The sequence below is a fragment of the Hemibagrus wyckioides genome, linkage group LG29 (assembly GCF_019097595.1).
Source record: "Hemibagrus wyckioides isolate EC202008001 linkage group LG29, SWU_Hwy_1.0, whole genome shotgun sequence".
Lineage (NCBI taxonomy): Eukaryota > Metazoa > Chordata > Actinopteri > Siluriformes > Bagridae > Hemibagrus > Hemibagrus wyckioides.
The window spans coordinates 14089695-14097307 of NC_080738.1; positions in this window are offsets into that span (position 1 = coordinate 14089695).

The following is a 7613-nucleotide window of genomic DNA, read 5'->3' on the forward strand; positions in this document are numbered from 1 at the left end:
GATAGTATTTCATAGTGAATACATGAAAATGAAGATTTGTCTGTAATGAAAATGAGGGTTTTTCTGTAAAATGTCAGATAGTTTGTCTATATCTGCATGAATGTTAATGTGATATCTTGCGGTTGTGAACAGCAGTAGCTCAGTGGTTAAAATACCAGTCTACTGATTGGAAGGTCATGAGTTCAAATCCCATCACTGCAGGGCCCTTGAGTAAGCCCCTTAACTACTCACTTGTGTAAATGAGATAATTGTGAGTCACTCTGGATAAGGGCACCTGCCAGATGCCATCAAACTGGATGCTGCTTTCACTAAGGAGGTTAGGTTCTGCTGTAATTATTAATACAGTCATGTAGCTGTTTAGCATCTATATCTCCTTCTACAAGCTCTTGTCAGTGAGTGATGTGCACCCACTGTTCTTTTCATTCAAGACATTTTTACTTGCTTGGCATGTCCTGTCATGCAGGTTGGCACCTCTCCCCCCAGACATCCACCTGACTGTTCTTATGTTCCTATGACTGACACAGTAGCGCTTGTCAGCTAGCCCACCAGGTTCTGTCACTCATCTCATGATGAATTCAGAAACACGTATTAAAATGCTGAATTTCATTATGGTTCTTCAAGCAGGGAGCAACAGGCATTCCTAATGGAAGTTGAGCCGTTTTAAGATGCATCGGAGCTGTTTCCATGGATTCCCTTATGGACAGCCAGTATTAGCTATGGATTTAATTTTTTAGAGCATTTGGGGCTGCTGAAGCTGAAAATCAATCGGTGAACCACTTGAATTGGTCAATAACTGCAGTCTAAACTCATTAATCAATCCCAGGCTATGTCTTTCAGATGAAATATGATGGTGAATCCCTTCATCAACCCCTATTACCCCTATAGAGCATTTAAGAAACCAGGCTTAGTGACTACATCAGTAGATTAGGCTCCTACGGTAATATTTCTTTAGAACCAGCTGCTTTCAAAAGCACATTATAGCATAGTTCCAACTGATCTAGCCTGCCTGTTCATTAATAAGGAAATGTTCAGTTTTCTCTAACCAGCTTCTATAATTATTCTGTCATGGATCGCCAAAGGGCGGCGAACGCAGGTGCAGGCTTTTATTGTGTAAGGTGCAGAAAGTACACTAGAACCGTGAGCATGGACCAAAACAGCAAATCATACACACCATGAGCAAAGCAACAACAAAACGCAACATCAACCCACACAGAAACTAACACTTAACCACCTGATTAAAAGAAACACAGAACAGGTGTGAGTGCTCAATGAGCCGAAGAAGATCATGTGACATGCAGGGGCTGATGGGTAACGTAGTCAACCCGTGATTCAGCATAACCATGCCATGCTGCAAAATCAGCAAGAGGTAGTTTGGTCCAGATGGCTCAGTTGTGGTAAGTGAAGAATGTTTTATTTGAGATTTTTAAGAAGATACACCAGGTGGAAAAGGTTATTAGATATAAAGCAGGACGTTTAAACAGTTCGGGAGGATTAAGAGGTTTCATTTCTTGGATTCTGAGCCTAATCAGATTTGCTTGGCAGTGAGAGAAAATAAAAACATGACACATCCAAGGCAAGCTTTTTAGCTTTGTATTCAATGCTAAGAAATCTCCAGATGAATCTCTAGATACAGATATCAAACTTTATCCAGTTCAACAATATTACACAGACTTGTATTACACCTACAGGGATCACTTTTGCTCAGCGACGCAGTTAAAACTCCTGGATTAATAGAGGAAAAACTCAACCCTGGTGCCTTTGCAAAACATGGCCACTACCTGGCCATGAGCAGCACATGGCACCACTACACTTCAAGCCTTTAGGCCCTTTTACAAAGGCATCTAATATCACACACACATCACCACATACTAGGCTCATTCTCGTGGGTGTCTCAGTTATAATACCCATATTGTTCTCTTGGCAGAGGATATAGTCTCAGGAGATATGTAGGACTGTAGGGCCAAACTCCCACTCAGCCCTGCAACAACAAGCTTTTTGTAAGCACGTGTACTGTAAGACTCCTAATGCCTGATGCTATTAATCATATTTAGTAGTCACAGCTTATCAAAAAAAAATGTTACTTGGATAAGGAAGTATGAGGTGCAATGCAGGAGGCGACGATTAGTAATTGAGGAATAAGCATAAGAGGAAGGAGCTGGGGGCAGATCGTAAGCTGAGGAATAGATTTAGAGTGTGTGTATTGTCATTTAACTAACCTCAGGACAGTAAGGGATATGTAAGGTAGTCTATATGAATAAGTAAGAAATGAAAAACATTGATTTAATTACACACTTGATTGTAGAAGCAAATGTGTTCCAGCTGCTTGAACCATCTCCAGATGTAACCCTATGAGTCCGAAAGCAGCCATGGGAAAGCCTTTACAAGTCATTTAAGCCTACACCAGCAGATGTCCCTCTTAGAACAAGCAAAGCTCAGGCTGGCTGATGTAGGATCATGTGCGTGTTTTCATTTGAAGTCTTATATTTCGGAAAGCAGATTCGTCTCAAATCACATAATTTTACTAAATGATGTAAATTCGGAGACCTGATACGGATGGCTCACTGTACACAGTAATCAGTATCAGTCATTTAGAAGGCTATTATATAGAGGTTCATGCATATATTGGTTATACTTGTGGCATACAACAGTGTTTGAAGGTACAACTCAATTAGATGTAGTTTTCTGGAGACTCTTCATCTCTGTTTGCTTGGTCCTGTTAACTCTGTAGACTTTGCATGATGGCACAGGTTAATGCAAAAAAAATAAACATAATCGATAAGTATACAGTATGATCCGTATCTCTAAGTTTTTATTGCTTATGTCAATTAGTGAAGGATTTAGTAATTCAGATAGAATTCTATTTGATTGAGTCAAAAGGCAGCTGAAGCCAAAATTCTGTCAGGAGGCAAAACTGTTAAGATCTGAGAGTGTGAGAGGAGCTACTAGGAGGATGGGATAGGATGATGGAAAAGTTACAGGAAATCTCAGAATATTATCAAATACAAGAACGATCAGGTTGCGACGACGATTCAGGATTTCATTCCACACCTGATTTTACATCAGTTTAATCCATCAGGCTTGGTCTTTGAATGAAGAAGGCTATGGTTGTTTGTATAGATATAATGTATGCGATGCACATATTTCTACATTTGCGTGAAAAATATTTCCTACTTGTTGCATCATGGGACTAAAGGTCTACACTGTGTCGACCTGAACTAAAGCAACTCTCTAAGACCTTTTTAAATCAGACTCAAAAAACAGTAAACAAACTACTTTTTCTGCAGTTAAAGTACACAGTAAACATAGATAAGGCTCAACTACGTCACTGTAAGCAAAAATCCATACAGGCCAGCAGCAACTTAATTTAAAAAGGTGCGCTTGAATTTGTACGAAGAACTTTCTGGTCTGTCTTGGATGAACTGGCTGCAGACTCAGTGATAAATGCTCTCTCTCTCTCTCTCTCTCTCTCTCTCTCTCTCTTTCTTTCTCCTGTCCTCCTCCTCTCTCTCTCTCAATCCCTTCGCTCAGCTCCTCATCTATCGGTTTCCTGTCCATTTAGCAATTCTGCCAGAACTCTTAAATCTGTGCCTCTTCAGCAGTAAGGCGTTGTGTGTGATTTACATAGCCATCATTTATGCACAGAGACGTCAGAGTGACCCGGAGTGAGCAATAAAACGCTCAGATTGAGTGCCGCACGGTGACAACGAGCGCTTCCCACCGGTCATCACTTAAGAGATGGGGCGAGAGATGACGGAGGAGTGCGCCCACCAGAGAGTGACGGTGTGGGGTCAGTGGTGAGGGAGAGGGAAGTAAAGCGAGAGAGTGAGAATGCTAGAGAGATTACATCAGCTGTTGTGGTTAAAGAGCTTGATGAGTAAAGTCAGCAGGGTTAATTAGTGAGTAATATCGGCTCACCTTCACTGACCATGACAGGCTTATTCTCAGGAAAATTCACAAGAGTGAGAGAGGTTCTGGAAAGGCACTATTATATGCTACACTATATGGCCAAAAATATGTGCACCCCTGACCATTATACCTATATGTGGTTACCACAAAATTTTATGGAATGTTTTTTAATATCCTGTAGAGTTACAATTCCCTTTCCCTGGACCTTAAAGGCCCAATCTAAGGGTGTTGCAGCATGACAGTGCCTCTGTGCACAAAGAAAGCTCTATGAAGATATGATTTGCTAAAGATGATCTTGAAGAAATCAAATGTTTTTCACTGATTCTGACTCAAACTCTGACTCAATTTGAACACCTTTGGGATGAACTGGAACTTCCGACCCAACTAACATCATCTCACTAATGCTCTCATAGCTGAATGAACACAAATCCCCGCAGCAACACTCCAAAATCCAGTGAAAAGCCTTATTGACCTGGATTTGGTTCCGAGCACAGGAAAACTTGATAACAAAACAGAGAATAAGATACAATAGGAGCGAAGTCTAGGTTCGTGGACATCCCCAGGACATTACTTTTGGCTCTGTTGTGTAAGAAAAACTGACAGCTAAACTCATACGAAAGCTATTTAACTCCTCATCACAGATTGCTCCTGAAAAATCATATTCTATTCTCTTTCTCTCTCTCGGAGGCGAAGCGCTGAGAAATATAAAACTTATAGATGCTGAATATTCAGATCATCAGCAGAAGATTGGAAACTCTTCTTGTGCCTCAGATTGCTGTTCTTGGCTGACTGGATCAGAACCTGATCTGTTTTTCTGTAGTTCCTCAAATGCAAAGTAAAGAGTGGTTATTTAAATGACCATAGCTTTATTTCCAGCCTGGCTTCTGATCAGGCATTTCCATCTACAGAATTTTTTTTTTTTTCCCCCTCATACCTTTATGTGTAAACACTAAACACTGCTGTGTGTAAAAATCCCAAGAGTCATCAGTTTCTGAAATATTAAAACCAGCCCATCTGGCACCTACCACCAAGCCATGGGATGACACCCCCCCCCCCCCATTCTGATGTGAATTAACCATTTTCTGTGCTGCACGGCACTAATTATATACAGGTGTTCCTAATAAAGTGGCCAGTGAGTCTAGTGTGTATATATAACGCAGTGATCATGGATGTGACACAGAGGAGAAAGTTCCTGTTAAATTAATGCCAGCTGAGGCTGAGAGGTATGATCTGATGTGATCTCCACAGGCTGGGATGTGTGTCGTGAGGCTCCCATCCCTGATTAGTGCCAAAGTTTAATTAAAATGAAATGTCTTGGGGCTTACGACACCGTCTTCCTCCCTCCTCCTCTGTGTCTCGGTAATTAGAACATAGGGTGATTCTCAGTCTGTCACTCTTATAATTGGGGATTTATAAAGGACGAGCGCATCGACATGCTGAGGCAACATTTAGAACAATTTTTCAACACTTTTCTTTCTCCTCCTGGGAACTGCACTGATAAAGCTTTAATGTACCGTATTATCCAGATGCTTCTTTTTCTAAGTCCCTAACCACTCGGTTGCGATAATGTCGCAGTGACCGATTTCGGCTTCCTGCATGCGGACAGCTTTCGATAATTGAAGTGAAAAGAGAACTTCGTACATAGCATGGTTTTTACGCTACCATGTAAAATTATTGATATTTATTTCTCAAACCACACCTCTACTTGATTCTGATTGGTCAGAAAGTGAGGATTGATTTTTCTTAAACAGCAGCTCTGACCATAGTTCTGTGTAGAAACTTTTTCATATTTTTTTTATAAAAATGTTTAACATTTTTTGGAAGGAGTCTCCAGTGTCAGTTAAATTTTTAAAAATATTTTTATACAAATTTTTTAATAAAAAATTTTTATTTTATACTGTTTTACATTTTTTGGAAGGAGTCTCCAGTGTCAGTTAGAGCAGTTTATCTTTATTTATTATCTAGAAAAAATAGAGACTAGTAAGGAAATGACTATATAGCTGCTATAACGTTGTCTTGATATGGGGGGGGGTAGTTCTTTCTAAGGTGTATGAGGGGGAAAAAAAGTAATTCTTTCTAAGGTGTATGAGGAATAACACACTTTTTAGGATGTGTTCCTATAGTTAAGAATTCACATCACGCAAGTTATAGTATACACACTCGAATGCCAAACGTGATCATGTCAAATCACCACTATTTTTTTCCCTTTCATTTCTTTAGCTTATTGGATGTACCGCTTACATAGCATAAAATAGGTTTAGTGATATAAATCACATTACATACGGCAGTTAACTTAATTTTTAGCAGTATGCTGGTGTTCGGTTCTCCCGGCAGAATGGAAATCATCTTATGGGACATTTTCAGTATAGATCAGTATAAACAAATGAATTATTTGATCACTGGTTGCAAGTCTGATCGAAAATGAATCGGGACTCTGTTAGCTTTCAGTGTGAGACGTTTGTTTTTCCCCCTCTGTTGGATAACCTTACACAGAATTTCAGTGGTTGAAGATAACTGTATTAGATTTGAGATGTTTATGAACAAGCACTTGGGGCATCTCAGAGAGCACAAATGGGTTTGATAGCACCATTTATGTGGGCAAAAAATGAACCGTTTTGTTTTTTTTTCTAGAGCTTTTCTATGAATATATTACTCTGTGTAGGCTAGTTAAAGAAAGAAATACTCGATGATAACTACAAAAGCTCTTAAAGCTCTGAGTGTCTACTTTCATATGAGCTTGATATTAACCGTCACTGTGGAGTGGGACATGACAAAGCTAAAACAGTGACGCAACAAAACGGGAGCAAATTCCTTTTCTTTTGGCCTCTGGGAAAAGTGTTAGTTTGCTAGGGAACTTTGCTAGTAGTTATGCTAACCGGATACGTAATAGCAGCACGAGTTGCTTCAGTAGTAGTTATCTGATATAAATAAGCTAGCTTATATCTCTAGTAGTTATAGGAAGATTGTTTGAAGAGAGAGAATCATGTTAGCTGCATGCTAACACTGAAAAACACTTTACAAAGTTAAGCACTAGCAAAACTCACAACTAGACACTGACAGCTACAGAAATAACGTTCAGTTTAAGCAGTACATTTGTTTTACCTAAGATCCTGAGGTGGTAATTGATGATCTTTTTAAAAATCTTTCTGAGAAGAAAAGAGCTACTGTACGTGCTAATTGTTAGCATGTTCACACACACATTGACTTGGGTCTTTAAATGAATTCTCATGTGCATTAAGACTTGGCACTAAGAGGAATTCTGTCTTTTACACACACACAGGCTTATAAAGACGTATTGCCTCAGCGACGATGACAGATGCCACTCCAGTCAGCAGAAAGCATGCTCGGGAAGCTGTTTACAGAAGCAAAACGAGTACTTGACAAAGGCTTAACGCCACGAACAAACGCCACGAACACCTCTGCTTATCACAGCTACACACATGACAGGATTTCCTTATTTTTGCCGTCCTGACATATTCAGATCACCGTTGTGAAAAGAAACACTGAAGGCATTCAGTGAGCTGTGAAGGAAAATCAATGAGGAAGCTTTTTTAGGGTGTTATTTTCCACACAAATAAAAGTTGATAACAAGCTGAGATTTATTCAAGCAAGAAAAACATGAATGCACAGTTAGGGAAATGTCAAAACCGGGCTGGAAAAGAAACTTCTCGTGGTTATTATATATAGTATTACTGATCCCACAGCAG